Here is a 17,192-nt window from a genome sequence, read left to right as displayed (position 1 = left end):
CTGGCGCAGTTGTCCTGCTATCTGTTGGTGCTGGTCCTGGAGGTTATTTGTGCCTGTATGTATGATGATGTGGTTGGGTTTGGTAAAATATGGATTATTGATGATGGCTGCTGCTTTTTCAATAGTAGAGCAGCAGATTTTACCGACTCTTTTTCCTGGGAAAAGTCGTTTTGTGTTCAAGCATTTACCATTGGAGTCCATAATCAGAACAGTATCAGGACATGGTGACTTACTGCTCCTGTTTGTGTCCTGCCTGCTGCTCGGGCTTCTTGTAGGAAGCTGCTGTGTTGGGGTTCTGGTAATGGTCGGCTCTGTTGTTGGGGTCTGTTGTGGTTGTGTACTTGGGGTTGTCAGCTCTGGTCCCCCTTTTATTACTCTGCTGTTCTTTGCTTTGCTCTCATCTTCTGTTATTTCCATTTGGCAGTTAGTTGATATATTGGTGTCATGGCTGCTGGCTTTCATTTGGTTCTCACACCCTTCTTTCCCTGGGTTCTTCTCCTTGAATAGGGGATAAGTCTGGGTTTTCATCTTTGCTATCTCTCTTCTCAGCTCTGTGTTTTCTTGCTGCAGTTCTTGTAATTTACCTCTTATTTCCTGCAGGGCTGAGGCCTGTTCACACTTCAGTCTGGTTATCTCTTCAGCTACTTGGTCATTTGCATTTTTGTCACCAGAATATTTTTGAAGCTTCTGTAGGAAGGAACAAGGGGCCATCATTGATGGTCGGTACGTGTTAGCGAGGTTCCTGGCCTTGGTGAGGTAAGAGACGTTTTTTTCCTGAAGTGTCGATATTGCTTTGAAGTCTGACACTTCAGCTGTTTAGTATGGCTGTAAAGCCGATCCGAGACGGCTCTTACTGGGAGTAGCCAAAGTGCTGGGTGGGTGGCTACTCCCCACGTTCCAGGCCAGGTCTTGGGAGGCTTATAAAACGCATTCAGCTTTATCAGGTGTCCAGGGAGGGGTGTGAGGAAATAGGACATTGGGCTGAAGGGGGGTCTCTGGTGGTTTTCTCTGTAGGGATAAGGGGGTCTCTGGTGATTGTCTCTGTAGATTTTGGATCATTACTGCTCTTAGTCAGTTCTTTGTAGGTTTGGGCCTGGACTTTAATATGAGGGAAGATATCTTCAAACTGGCCGAGGTTGTCCTCAGTGCTCTGGATGACTATGGTGCCATTATTATACACGTTGATGGTGAGTGTGTCATTTTGTGGGTCTTTTACCCTGAGCTGTCGGCCCTTGCTGATGCCACACTTGGTGATATTCTTATAATCTGACCAAAGACAACATCTGCATGGAGTTTGTATGTTCTCCCCATGTTTGCATGGGTTTCCTCTAGGTATTCCGGTTTGCTCCCACACTCCAAAGACATACTGATAGGGACCTTAGATTGTGAGCCCCATTGGGGGCAGTTGGATGCTAATGTCTGTAAAGTGCTGCGGAATATAGTAGCGCTATATATGTGCATAAAATAAATAAATAAATAATGCCAGCACACGGCTGTGTGCCAGGCGGTGGGATGCTCGCTATAGAAAAGCACATTACTTTTTTTTTTGGATAGTTAGATTCCTCATAGCGCGTCATAGGAGAATATAATAGTCTTACTTACTTTCATGCGGCCGATTCTTTATAAAACGAAGTTTTATAATATGTAAATGAGGGCTCTACCAGCAAGTAGGGCGTCTACTTGCTGGTAGCCGCAGCAGAAATCCGCCCCCTCGCCGTGTTGATTGACAGGGCCAGCCGTGATCTCCTCCTCCGGCCGGCCCTGTCAGTAATTCAAAAATCGCGCGCCTCTGGTCATTCGGCGCAGGCGCTCTGAGATGAGGAGGCTCGTCTCCTCAGCACTCCCTCAGTGCGCCTGCGCCGATGACGTCTTCTCTTTCGGTGATGTCATCGGCGCAGGCGCACTGAGGGAGTGCTGAGGAGACGAGCCTCCTCATCTCAGAGCGCCTGCGCAGAATGACCAGAGGCGCGCGATTTTTGAATTACTGACAGGGCCGGCCGGAGGAGGAGATCACGGCTGGCCCTGTCAATCAACACGGCGAGGGGCGGATTTCTGCTGCGGCTACCAGCAAGTAGACGCCCTACTTGCTGGTAGAGCCCTCATTTACATATTATAAAACTTCGTTTTATAAAGAATCGGCCGCATGAAAGTAAGTAAGACTATTATATTCTCCTATATCGCGCTATGAGGAATCTAACTATCCAAAAAAAAAAAAAAAGAGTTTTGTGGGGTGACAGAAACCCTTTAAGGTAAAATCACTGAAAAGGGTTTCTGGTCTTTCTCTAATTTTGGCATGTTTTATGGCTCTTCTCACTTGATTGCTTCTCTGGCCTTTACAGTATGTGATCTCCTGGGTGTCTGACCCCCTGCTGTCTGAGGCTACAGTCCCCAGCTCTATCCTATGGTCAGTTACATTCTTGGAGCTTTCTTATTTTAAATTAGCATTTTCTAAATTGTAGTTTTCCATTTTCTGGAAGCTCTCCATATTCTTTACTTCTGTGGGGTGTGCTGTCTAGAAGGACTATTAGATAGGTGATGGAGCTGGGTGCTCTTACCTTTAGATGCCTTCAGATGCTCAGCTCTGTATGATGCTCCCTGTTGCTTGTAGTCTGTGTTATAGGTACAGTTCTTTATCCTTCTTTGTCCTTATTTTCAGAGATATTTAGTCCTCCTTGTTTCCGTCATCCATGGAGTCAGTATTTTCCAGGTTTTGTCTTAAAGGTTGCTCATTACAAGGTATATGTGACGAATACCACCCCTCGTGCCCGCTTGACGTCAACTACGTCGAGCTCACGAAACGCGGTATGGTAACTGGTTACCAAGGCGTGACGTTACGCCCTCTCGGAGGAGCATGTAAGGTCAGATTGGTACAGTTTACACCGACTCCTCCTGTCCACATGGGCAGAGAGGCAACATGCTGAGGGAGCCTGGTCACTGCCCCAGTGAAACAGCGCTTCCTCAGCCCGGGAAATCTGCCACCAGCTTGTCGTTTGATATAAGCCCGGTCCGCTAACGGGATTATATAGGGTGAGAAACCAACCCGCGGTAGCTTATAACTAGTCCGAAACACGGACATGGGGATTCGTGATCGAGATACAAGACAGCACAAGATTAAATTATATATTTAATCGCCTTAAGGGCACACTAGATAACACAATATACACAAGGAATATATACAGTGGTCTGAGGTTACAAATACAGGTAATATGGTACAAACAGGATTACACAGTCAAGTACAAGTCAGTTACCGGGTAGATGAATGTTCCTTTGGGTTACGATGGTGGAATAGTCCTTGGCTGCGGTCATGTGGGGGCAGTGATGTCAGCAGTTTCCAGGTCTCTCCAAACACATGGCACTATGTGACCCACATTCAGAGAAAGACACACCCGCTTGCTGGCATGAGCCTTTGACCTTTATCTGGCCCCTCCTCTCCCGGTCTCTGGGAGGGGTCCACACGCCCTGTTCTGGGGCTGGCAGCAAATGAGCCACAAAACCGATTAGGGCTCATAGCTCCAGACCAGAATGTCGCAGGGAGGTGGTTCTGGGACCAATGGATCCGCCTGGGTTCCGGCTACCAGTAGAGTCCAAGCATGGTACCGTTATTTGGTGGTTTCTGTGGGGAGATATGTATATCTCCTCTCCCTGGCACCTGACCTCCAACCTATGACCATGGGCATGTTCGTCTTTGCCCCAGGATCGCATAAATATATTTGACTTATGTCTGGGATGGACGGGCGATTCATATATCCTTATGAACCGCCGGTTCCATGATGTCTGGGGGGAAAGGATAGATCTGGGCAAGGGCTGAGACCCCTTACAGAGAGGTTTTCCTGTAGGATTAGCTGGCCTCCGTACTGGCTGGTTGAGGTGTGAATTTGTACGCATGTGGCCTCCTTGAAGCCAGAACCCCTGTAGAGTTCACTACCTCTGCTATATTTCAGCTGATGGCTGGTGTGGGGACATGGCTGACAGTAAATATCAATCCATATTCCTTACAGTATAAATTGGTGAAAACTCAGGAGCTCATGTTTAGTGCTGCTTACTCCTGGGACTCCTGTCTATCATCTATCTATCTATTTATCTATCTCATATCTATCTATCTATCTATCTATCTATCTATCTATCTATCTATCTATCTATCTCATATCTATCGATCTACCAAAGAGTACCAAAATTGTTGAAGAAAAACTATACAAATCTGGTACTGCAATAATCGTACTGATCTGGAGAATGAAGAGCACAAGTCAGTTTTACCATGATGAGTTTTGCGGACCACAAAGGGTGAACACACGAAAAACTGAGCTATACAATGTTAGGCTACTTTCACACTAGCGTTTTCTGCAGATCCGTCTTGGATCAGCAAAAACGCTTCAGTTACAATAATACAACCGCATGCATCCTTTATGAACGGATCTGGTTGTATTATGTCTTCTGTAGCCATGATGGATCCGTCATGAACAGCATTGAAAGGCAATGGGGGACGGATCAGTTTTCTATTATGTCAGAGAAAACGGATCCGTCCCCATTGACTTACATTGTGTGTCAGCACGGATCCGCTTTGCTCCTTACCACATCGCGGACAGAAAAACGCTGCTTGCAGCATTAGTCTGCCGGTGATGGGGACGCAACCAAACGGAACGGAATGCATTCTGGTACGTTCCGTTTCATTCAGTTCAGTTTTGTCTCCATTGACAATGAATGGGGACAAAACAGAAGCGTTTTTCTCCAGTATTGAGATCCTATGACGGATCTCAATAGCGGAAAGGGAAAGCACAGATGTGAAAGCAGCCATATACACATGTGGATAAAATTGTTGGCACCCTTCCATTACAGAAAGAAGAACCCACAATGGTCGATGAAATAACTTGAAACTGACAAAAGTAATAATACAAAATTTCCTGAAAATCGGATAATGAAAATCTGACGCTGCCTTTGAATTGTGGTTCAAACAGAATAATTTATAAAACAAACTAATGAAACCGACCTGGACAAAAATGATGGTAATGAAATGAAAATAATTTGACCATAGGGACATGTTAAACTAAGGCCGAGCTCACACGAACGTGTGTGACCCGTGCCCGTGATGCACGATCGCCAGCCGTAGGTCAGCCTCATCGGATCGCGGACCCATTCACTTTAATGGGTCCGCGATCCGCCCGTTCCGCAAAAAGATAGGAAATGTTCTATCTTTTTGCGGAACAGAAGTACGGGACGCAAGCCCACAGAAGCACTCCGTAGTGCTTCCGAGGGGTCCCGTTCCGTGCGGCCGTTCCGCAATTCCGGATTTGCGGACCCATTGAAGTGAATGGGTCCGCATCCGTGATGCGGAATGCACACGGAACTGTGGCCGTGTATTGCGGGCCGCAATATGGCCACGGATCACACACGTTCGTGTGAACTAGGCCTAAGATGTGTTCTGTAATTAGCATCACAGGTGTCTTCAAACTTGTAATCAGTCAGTCTGCCTATTTAAAGGGTTAAAAGTAGTCACTGTGCTGTTTGGTATTGTGGTGTGTACCACACTGAACATGACATGTAACTTATTAAATAATATAATCCCTATTCAACTTAAGTCCCAAAATACTCAAAAAGAAAACTCAATCAAAAAGGACCCTTAAAACCTCAATCTTTATTAAGGTCACTTAAACATAGGTCCAGATGTATACATTATTAACCCTAATCAGCTATATGAATTCCTGTGTTAGGCCTCATGCACACGACTGTTCCGTTTTTTGTGGTCCGCAAATTAAGGATCCGCAAAACACAGAAGCCGCCCGTGTGCCTTCCGCAATTTGCGGAACGGAGCGGGCGGCCCATTGTAGAAATGCCTATTCTTGTCCGCAAAACGGACAAGAATAGGACAGGTTATATTTTTTTTGCGGGGCTACGGAATGGTGCAATGGATGCGGACAGCACACTGAGTTCTGTCCGCATCTTTTGCGGCCCCATTGAAGTGAATGGGTCCGCATCCGAGCCGCAAAAACTGCGGCTCGGATGCGGACCAGAACAACGGTCGTGTGCATGAGGCCTTATCTTGATAATAATATGAGATAAGCAAACACTTAGGAATAGTGAGGTGGGCAATACGGGGATTCTTGAGGGGGGATATTCTTTCCCTAGTGTAACCCTACTTGCCCCTAAGCCCAGAGGAATCACCTGATGGTGGAGACCCTCCCTCCATGTTCCTACCCTACAATACCCTGATACACCCTAATTAGTAAATAAACATTTCCCTTATACCCCAACACGTTTCCCCCCAAAACAGAGTTCTTCAGGGGGTCGTGTGGGAAAAAAGAAGCCTAGATAGGCTAAACCAAATAAAGCTAAATATAGGATGACAGATAACAAAAAAGCAACTATGATGAAGGAAGCTGGCTACACAGATGTATAATGAGGCACATGATAAGGATACATCACACGAGGATCCAGTGACTATGGATAACCAAGTCCCTCCTGTAATGGAATGAGATCTTGGTAAAGCAGAAGAAAATATAAGTGCACTAGCATAAAATCATAATGCTGAAAGCAATTACTCACATGAACTGTCCCCAAACGCGTGGCCAGCCTCACTTCAGGTGCCGGATAGTGCGGACATATGCCGCAGGTAAGGGTACTTTCACACTTGCGTTAAAGTTTTCCGGTATTGAGTTCTGTCACAGGTGCTCAATACCAGAAAAAAACGCTTCAGTTTTATCCTAATGCATTCTGAATGGAGAGCAATCCGTTCAGTATGCATCAGGATGTCTTCAGTTCAGTCCCTCTTACAGTATTTGTCCAGAGAAAATATCGCAGCATGCTGCGGTATTTTCTCCGGCCAAAATGCATTCTGAATGGAGAGCAATCCGTTCAGTATGCATCTGGATGTCTTCAGTTCAGTCCCTCTTACAGTATTTGTCCAGAGAAAATATCGCAGCATGCTGCGGTATTTTCTCCGGCCAAAATTCCGGAACACTTGCCGGAATGCAGGATTCGGCATTAATTTTCATTGAAATGTATTAATGCCGAGTGTGTCAGAAAATCGGATCCGGTTTCCCGGATGACACTGAAGAGACGGATCCGGTGTTTCAATGCATTTGTCAGCCGGATCCGCATCCGGATCCGGAAACAAATGCTATCCGTTTGCAACGGAACTGCCTGCCGGAATCCTACAACGCAAGTGTGAAAGTACCCTAAGTCCCAGGTTTAAATAGCAAAAAGCCATGGGACTTCCTCCTGCCGGAAAGTACACTGCCGGCGAGTGAGACGCATGGCAGAAGGGTGTGTGCTACGTACAATATTGTGGAATGCATCAGTACTTCCAGTGCTGATACTTCCGGAGTGGTGGAGCATATGCGATGGAGCGCACCATCCACCACTTCTGGTCCAGTACGTGGAGCGCGTCAGATGAAGCAGAAAAACCACTTCCGGTCCGACTACTTACCAGTCGATCACGCAGTGGAGCACCATAAATAAATCTGTACAACTGATAACTATTTACCTAATTCATGATATATACACCCACAATGTACTTTCATGACAAATCTTCATCCTATGCCCCAAAGGGGATCGATCGCCCAATACCCATCTAGCACCATTTTTTAACATATAGGTGACCCAAAACAAAATATATATATTATTACATTGGATACCTGTAGATTCAAGGAAAAAATTGATAAGGTGGTGTAATAAACATCAAAAACATCAAACGTCTGTGTATCAAGTGATCTCGTAAGCTCCTCCCCCTTCGGTAAGTAATACTTGGGTGAGTGGTAACCACATTTGATAAATCAGGATCCGATAACAAAATCGGCCAATATTTGTTAAGAACTGTCCAGATCTCTACATTGGCCCTATCGTATGTTGAACTCAGTCGAATAGGAGCTTGTTCACTATCCGATGACAATTTTGGGGTGAGAAGATCTGCTCTCTCCTGTATACGTACCTCTTTAAAAGCATTCTTTAAGATTGCTTGTGGGTACTCCCTATCCAGAAACCTCTTGTATAATTTTTTGGCCTCTACATGGAAATCCTCGGAGTTGGAACAATTTCTTCGAACTCATAAGCATTGACCCCTCAGAATGCCCCTTTTCAGGGCCGGGGTGTGATAACTATCCCAATGTAGAATGGTATTAGTGGCCGTTGGTTTCCTAAAAATTGTGGTTACAAGTCTTTCTCCCTGTTTACATACTTTCACATCAAGGAAAGTGATACACTCCTCCAGAATCTCATAGGTAAACTTTAGGGACAGGCACATGTTTGGATCGGAGACCAATAGGCATGTTTCGTTGTGGAGCGTGTAAAGCTTGTTACTTTATGTCTACATCGAAGACTATCATGTGCTCTGTCGCTAAACAGACTTTTTCAATTAGAGAATTCTTTAACTGTAAATGCAGAGGTGTTGTATATATCTGTCAATGCCCATGCACAAAAGATTACATTGGTAAGACCATCAGAGAACTTAAAAAGCGGGTATGTGAACATGTCAATGATGTTAATAAAAAGATTATTACACCTGTGGCAAGTCACGTCATGGAATGCCACTTGGGCGACCCTCAAGTGTTGCGATTCTCGGTCTTGGAAATTATACCTCCATCACCGAGAAAAGGGAATTGGGACAGGAAGATTCTTCAAAAAGAGTCTGCATGGATTTATAGGTTCCGGTCCCAATCTCCGAGTGGCCTTAATGAGGGACTAACTTTCAGCTGTTTTATCTGACTTAATTATCAGACTAATTCAATGGGGCCACAAAAGATGCAGATAGCACTCTGTGTGCTGTCCGCATTTGTTGCTCCGTTCCGTGGCCCCGCAAAAATTTTGCGGACAAAAATAGGCATTTCTAAAAAGGGTCGTCTGTTCCGCAAATTGCGCAAGGCACACGGGCGGCATCCTTGTTTTGCGGATCCACAATTGGCGGACCGCTAATGGTCCGCCTGGTCGTGTGAACAAGCCCTGAGGCTCTTTTTTCTTTTTCCGGTTTCAGTTTAGCTTTTGCCTCAGTGAATTAGATATCTAATCCTGTACTAGCCAGTGGTGCGAGCGAGCATCCAAAATCAATACGGTGATGTTTATTACCTTATCAATTTTTTCCTTGAATCTACAGGTATCCAATGTAATAATAATTTTTTATTTTTTGGGGGGGGTCAGCTATATGTTAAAAAATTGTGCTAGATGGGTATTGGGGGGATCCCGTTTGGGGCATAGTATGAAGATTTGGCATGAAAGTAGGTGTATATATCATGAATTAGGCAAATAGTTATCAGTTGTACAGATTATCAACTTCTGATATATATCTTTACCAAAAAAATCATTGTATCATGGAAAATCATGTAATAAAATAATAACTTTTACAAAGACAGGTGCACTCTGCGGTCTTACTAAACCCTCATACTGATGTAAGGGTTATAGATGCGCCACTGCATATGGGGTTGAGCACTTCCTGCTTTTCACTACCACGCCAATTTGTAGTTTATATATAGAATCATGTACAGTAATACCCTCACAAGAGGTCCGGTTCCAATATGCAGTATAGCGCTGTATTTATTAGTATATTTTATTTATGGTGCTCCACTGCGTGATTGACTGTTGAGTAGCCAGACCAGAAGTGGTTTTTGCACTTCATCTGATGCGCTCCACTACCCCGGAAGTATCAGCACCGGAAGTATTGATGCGTTACACAATATTGTACGTGGCACGCACCCTTCTGCCATGCGTCTCACTCGCCGGAAGTGTACTTTCTGGCGGGAGAAAGTCCCATGGCGTTTTGCTATTTAAACCTGGGACTTACCCGCAGGACAGTTCATGTGAGTAATTGCTTTCAGCATTATGATTTTATGCTAGTGCACTTATATTTTCTTCTGCTTTACCAAGATCTCATTCCATTACAGGAGGGACTTGGTTATCCATAGTCACTGGATCCTCGTGTGATTTATCCTTATCATGTGCCTCATTATACATCTGTGTAGCCAGCTTCCTTCATCATAGTTGCTTTTTTGTTATCTGTCACCCTATATTTAGCTTTATTTGGTTTTCTTTATATAGGCTTATTTTTTCCCACACGACCCCCTGAAGAACCCTGTTTTGGGGGGAAACGCGTTGGGTTATAAGGGAAATGTTTATTTACTAATTAGGGTGTATCAGGGTATTGTAGGGTAGGAACGAGGACGGAGGGTCTCCACCATCAGGGGATACCTCCGGGCATAGGGGCAAGTAGGGTTACACTAGGGAAAGATATCCCCCCTCAAGAATCCCCGTATTGCCCACCTCACTATTCCTAAGTGTTTGCTTAACTCATATTATTATCAAGATAACACGGGAATTCATATAGCTGATTAGGGTTAATATATGTATACATCTGGACCTATGTTTTTAGGTCTTTTAAGTGACTTTAATAAAGATTGAGGTTTTAAGGGTCCTTTTTGATTGAGTTTCCAAACTGAACATGGACCAAAGAAAGCTAAGGAGAGATACGTCTCAAGAGATTAGGTAAGAAAAGTATAGACAAACATGTTAAAGGCTATAAGAATATCTCCAAACTAGGGTTGACCGGGTATCAAATTATCGATACCCAATCGATAGTTTTGTACCCGGATCGATTCGATACAAGGATTTGCCTTTTACCGATACTAGGCTGCGCTACTGTGCAGCCTAGTATCACAGAACATGGCACGCGCTGCTCTCAGTGCGCGCCATGTTCTCCTCAGCAGCACAGGGGAGAAGAAGGCAGTCCATTCCTCCCCCTGTGCCGCTGCTGCCGCCAATAAGAAGAGAGATGAGAGGAGGAGGGGAGGGGCTGTTAACCCCTCAGGTGCCGCTCCTTCTCCACTGTGCTGCTGAGGAGAACATGGCACGCACTGATAGCAGCACACACCATGTTCTCTGATACTATACTATTAAAAGGTTACTTATCTTTATTGGTGGCGCAGTGCGACCCCCCCCCCCCCCCAGTATTATAATTATTGGTGGCAGTGGCCACACGGTCCCTCCCCTCCTAGTGCAGTGGTAACTTCTGATCGGAGCCCCAGCAGTGTAATCCTGGGGCTCCGATCGGTTACCATGGCAGCCAGGATGCTACTGAAGCCCTGGCTGCCATGGTAAGCTCCCAGCTGCACATGGCAGCAGGGACAGTGTGAACTGTTACTACACTTGTATATATTATTCAGAAGTTTAAGGTCTACGAGCTTGTAGCCAACTTTCCTGGACGTGGCTGCAAGAGGAAAATTGATGAGAAATTTAAGAGACGGAGCAGACAAATGGTGACCAGAACCACCTCCAAATAGATTAGGGGTGAACTCCAAGGTCCAAGATCACACCACCTGTCGCTGTCTTAGCCAAAGTGGATTTAATCAAAGACGACAGATGAGGAAACCGCTGTTGAAAGCAAATCACAAAAAGGCAAGACTGAATTTAGCCAAAATGCATATTGACAAGCCACAAAGCTTCTGGGAGGATGTCCTTTGGACAGATGAGACAAAACTGAAGCTTTTTGGCAAGTCACATCAGCTCTATGTTCACGGATGCAAAAATGAAGCATACAAAGAAAAGAATATTGGGGGATATTTATCAAACAAGTGTAAAGTAGAACTGGCTTAGTTGCCCGTAACAACCAATCAGATTTCACCTTTCATTTTTCACAGCTCCTTTGTAAAATGAAAGGTGAAATCTGATTGGTTGCTATGGGCAACTAAGCCAGTTCTACTTTACAACAGTTTGATAAATGACTCCCATTGTACCTACCGTGAAACATGGAGGAGGCTCGGTTATGTTTTGGGGCTGCTTTGCTGCATCTGGCACAGGGTGTCAGGAATCTGTAGGGTATAATTAAATCTCAAGACTATCAAGGCATTCTGGAGGGAAATATGCTGCCCAGTGTCAGAAATCTTGGTCTCAGTCAAAGGTCATGGATCATCCAACAGGATAATGACCCAAAACACAGCTAAAAACATCCAAGAATGGCTAAGAGCAAAGCATTTGACTATTCTGAGGGGACCTTCTATAAGCCCTGATCTAAATCAGAGGACCCCCCATGCATAAAGGAAACGGGGCGGATCCGTTATGCAGCCCATAGACTTTTATTATGACGGAATGAATAATGGAATGCCTCTGAAGGCATTCCGTTATGCATTCCGTCATAGAATTGCGTTATGGTCCGTGGTAACGGAATCCATAACGCAATTCACCTTTAACCAACAAAGTGTGAACGAATTTCAAAATATGAAATTCGCTCATCTCTACCCATGATGTTTAGTTTTTTAATTGTTTATTTTCATTTTGGAGAAAGGGGGGTAATTTGAACTTTTTCCATCACAATCTACACTGCTCGTATCCAGCAGTTACGACTACCGTGTAATCCGGCAGTGGTGGTCGTGTTTGCACACACACTATAGGAAAAAACACCAGCTTCTCTGGTGGCCAGGACCGCGGGAGCGCGCATAGGCATGCATGGCAGCAGCTTCTGTCCTGGCCACCTCGTATCTGCCTGTAACCCCTGGAAACAAGCAGTGTATAATGTGAAGGAAAAATGAACCAAGCCAGCAAAGGAAGCAATATGGACAATCACAATACATCAGTATTACCTTTGTCTAAATGATAAATGCCTTTTGCTGAAGTGAGACAACCCCTTTAATACTGGGAGCATCATATCGTTATGTGCATGGCCCGCATCGGTGCACCTGTCCACCTTCCCTGTAGAGTCTATCGGAAGTCCGCCCCTGAAGGTGTGATGCTTCATTTCCCATGTGAGCTTATACAGGCTGGTGGTTCTCTCTGTGATAAAAGCAAATTGGAGGATCTACCAGTGGTTAGCTAATCCCCTACAACAGTGTTGGCGAACCTATGGCACGGGTGCCAGAGGCGGCACTCGGAGCGCTCTCTGTGGGCACCCGCACCCTGGAAAAAGTCTATGGCACACTAATATGACTGCATTAGCATTAGCCCTTCATTAGCGCAGGGCTCGCTATGAACAGCACAGGCAGCGCACTGAGTGTAGCAGGCTATCATAGCTAAATGATAGAATACATGGAAGATATACTATGTTTGACTGTAGAATTCAGGTTAAATTACCGGGTTGGCACTTTGCGATAAATAAGTGGGCATTGGGTTGAAGTTTGGGCACTCAGTCTCTAAAAGGTTCACCATCACTGCCCTACAATCAGCTGTGTCCGAGATGAGATGCTGGGAGTACTACTGAAGATTGGAAAAACCTTATGACATAAACAGGTACCAGGATGCCAGATATACAGTGGTCTGAATGTGGGAACATATGCAGATGTCCTTATCACATTAAAAGGGTTTTATGGGTGTTTAAAGGGGTTGGCCCATCTCACTCCAGCGCTCGGATATGCCACCAATGTCCGATAAGTGCAGTTCCCACCTCGGAGTACTCCCAGAAGAAACAAGTGTTGGGATGGGTCTCCCCTGCTTCCTTGGTCGGTATTTTTTGCATGTATTTTTGGTATGGCATTATGATGTTTGTTGTATAGGCTTTTTTTTTCTGCCTGCGATTACTATATAGAATAGAGGGTATTTTCTTTTGCCTTCCCATGCTCCGGGTCCCTTACTGTTATTCTGTATGGCATGATATACCTTTGACCATGTATGTCAAGGAAGGGGCAGTCTGTGTTCGTTTCCGTGTATGGATTATGCCAGTATGTATTATACCCCTTGACCTTTTCCACGTTTTTTTCATGTTACACCCATACACTTAAACATATTTTATTGGGATTGTTTGAGACCAACACAAAGTAGCAAGTATGTGTGAAGTGAAAAGAAAATGATACATGGTTTTCAAAATTCTTATTAAATAAAAATCTGGAAAGTGTGGCGTGCATTTATATTGAGCCCACATTGTAGGAACACCTTTTGCTGCAATTACAGCTGCAAGTCTTTTGGGGTATGTCTCTACCAGCTTTGAACATCTAGAGCAGGCATCCTCAAACCGCGGCCCTCCAGCTGTTGTAAAACTACAACTCCCACAATGCCCTGCTGTAGGCTGATACCTGTAGACTGTTCAGGCATGCTGGGAGTTGTAGTTTTGCAACAGCTGGAGGGCCGCAGTTTGAGGATGCCTGATCTAGAGGCTGAAATTGAGAGCTTCTGTGAACAGCAGTTTTCAAGTCTTGCCACAGATTCTCAATGGGATTTACCGGTAGGTTTGGACTTCTGGCCATTCGAACACATGAATGTGCTTGGTATTGCAGCCCAGGCTTTCACTTGATCATGTTACTGATAAACGTGACATCACTGGCCTAGGAAGAGGCCACAGCCATCACTTGATTGCCACAGCCTCTTCAAAGACCTGATCGGTGGGGGGTACTGGGAGTTTGACTCCCACCGATCGATATTGATGATCTATCCTGAAGATAGACCATCAATTTTAAAATCCTAGACAACCCCTTGAAAGAGGACTTTTCTTGGGTCCAGACATTATCAAATAAGTAGGGGGTTGTGTAGGGCATAGTGCAGGGGTGTAAGTTCACTTACTAGTGTGTCATTCGGCGCTCCATTCCCCCGCTGTGGCCCCCGTTCACTTTGCCCGCCTAATATGCTAATTAATAGCATCGATACAGGGAGCAGGACACTGCCCTGTTTATCAGTGGGCATCTCCTTCTCCCTGTGGTGTGGTCCAATAACAGCGGAGAGCGTCACAGCCAGGGAGAAAAAAAAAGCTCACCTTCTCCCTGGCTGTGACGCTCCCATAGGGATACATAGAGAAACTGGCTGACTGTCCACACATAAGATGCTGTGTTATTTGAAGAGGCAGAGTGTTGGCCACATGAAACAGCTGAGGATACGAACGGAGGTTATAACTCACAAATACAGTTACTGGTAAGAACATTACCCTCACTACAGTTTACATCATGCAACTTTCTAACAGGGCAGAGAATGAAAATTGTGCACCACTGCAACCATTCACTAGCCTCAGTAGTCATGTGCTGTTTTGGGAACTATTACCACTGAGACCAGTAAATGGCTGCAGTGTTCCATGTGGTGGCTGGTCCTGAAAACAACGGGGATTGAACCCACAGCGCTGGAACTGAGTGCTAGTGACTTCATTTTGTTAGCCTGAGCAACGCAAGGGTCATAACTAAAGCTGCTGTGGGGGTTGGACAATCCATCTAAGCAACTGAATTGCACTAATGCAACAGGTCACTTAGAATATATTGTTGCCTGAGCATTAGTTGCCAAGACATCATTCAGACAGGATGGAAAATAAAGACCATTTGGCTGTTGAAACCTAATCATCACCAGAGAAACTGCTGGTACATCCCCATATGGGGTTCAGGTATGATACATGGCCACCCCGAGTCCACCAGAAAAATAGCCTTTGAGGCTAATAGAGAGAGTGCTGACCATATGTCCTAACAGGATGTCTTAATGGGACAATCCCTTTAATGCAAGCCAACTGTAGTCAATATGTTGACTTAGCTACAGCCAAACAGCAAGAGTGTACATTTTAACATCAGAAAATTAGACTTTATTTCTTATGTAGTACAACTTTGATTTATTTTAGGCAGAACATCAAGCATAGCATAACATTAGTAGAATGCAAAAGCTAATATCACACACAGCATCATGGTAAGATAAGAAGTAAACGGTCACTACTCACCATGGACAATTCTCTAGTCATGTCTCAGGGTAGTAAATTAGACAGCACATACTGAGGGTCTTCTTGCTATGTTTTTTTCCTTTAACTTAAGTATGAAAACGTATACAAATCAGACAGAAGAGGCATGGACAGCAAGAGACAACACTGCTTGAGTAGTCCTTGGGGTCTATGGACATATCAAACCTATGAATAAGATTTAGCGCTCACTGACATACTATTACATCACCGACTGTAGTGACTTAAGAAGGGGTTATGTCAAGTTATGACAGTATAGGGGATAACTAACTGATTGGTGGGGGTCTGACCACTGGGACCTCCACTGATCTGAGAACAAGGATCCTATTCCTCCAATCTGATGTAGTGGCAGTGGCATGTGCTCGGCCACTCCATTCATTCTCTATGGGACTGCTAAACAAGGGTGAGCACTGTATTATTCCGCTATCTCTGGTGGTTCCATAGAGAATGAATAGAGCAGCAGTGCACATGCCTTACTTGCCACTGCATTAGATCAGGGGAACAGGACCCCCGTTCTCGAGATCGGTAGGGGTCCCAACAGTCGGACCCAAAGTTGTTAAAGGGGTTCTCAGGGAATGGTTTAAAATGGCCACCAGTAACCTGACCTAGAATGTGAGACGTACTGGTTGCCACACCTAGGGGGGTGAGGGGGCAGGGCCTCACTCCACTGCTCTACAATACATAGTATGATGTTATCCTGCCTATGATATGTTATCATGGCTGAGCAGCCTGACAGGAACACTCACTACTATGTAGTATATGCAAGTGCCAGAGCACAGTGTGCACCTCAGCCCCCTAGGCAGCTCTGCAAGTGGAGGCAACCAGTCCTGCTCATATTCTAGGATAGGTTGCTGGCGGACATTTTAAATCATTCACAGAGAATCCTTTAAAAGGTACATCATTGCACCAGAATCTAAACACTAGAATGTCAGCTCTCCTGACACTTCTGTTTAAATAACTACTTGCATTCCAATTTTGGACGACCTTTTCTTATAACTGTATGATGTGATTATCCCCTATTATTCCTGCTAGAAGTTTATGACTAAAGGTAGAACTGGGTGTTGGGAGTGTGTCTCTGCACAGTTGCCAGCCCTGAGTAGATAGTGCCAGACTGTGCATGGACACCCCCCAAATGGTAACACCCAATTGTACCTTTATTCATACACATCTAGCAGGGTTAATAGAGGAATGGCATAACACAGAGTGATAAGAAAGATGTTCCAGAATTCTCATTTCATGTGGAATACAATTATATACTAAAACGTTATACTAAATATTAGGAGAGGTGACAGGTCTTCTTTTAAAGTGAACCTGTCATCAACTTTATTCTGACCTAACTGAGGGCAGCATAAAATAGTGACAGACATGCTGATGTCAGCGATGTGTCACTCATGAGCTAAAAGTAAGATGTTGCTGAGAACCAGCATCACAATCATTGCAGCCCAGGCCTAGAAAAGAGTCAAATCTACCTGAGAAGAGTCCTGGTTATCCATAATCTCCTGCTCTCCTGCCCATCTGCTGATAAATGGCAGTTCTCTCCTAGACAGAAAGGGAGAAAACTAGGTAGAAGCCTGTCAGTCATCAGCAGGAGAGC

General features: G+C 44.8%; 1 long non-coding RNA gene across 1 annotated transcript; it reads right to left on the bottom strand.

The window, feature by feature from the left end:
• Nucleotides 1-9,825: 9,825 nt before the first annotated feature.
• On the bottom strand, nucleotides 9,826-16,999 carry LOC120989745. Its single transcript, XR_005776314.1, has 3 exons — nucleotides 16,138-16,999; nucleotides 15,121-15,126; nucleotides 9,826-9,836 (listed from the first exon to the last, which is right to left on the bottom strand). It is a non-coding gene; the product is annotated as an uncharacterized LOC120989745 (long non-coding RNA).
• Nucleotides 17,000-17,192: the final 193 nt, after the last annotated feature.

Source organism: Bufo bufo, chromosome 2, assembly GCF_905171765.1.
Source record: "Bufo bufo chromosome 2, aBufBuf1.1, whole genome shotgun sequence".
Lineage (NCBI taxonomy): Eukaryota > Metazoa > Chordata > Amphibia > Anura > Bufonidae > Bufo > Bufo bufo.
This window is presented reverse-complemented; position numbering and strand designations above follow the sequence as displayed.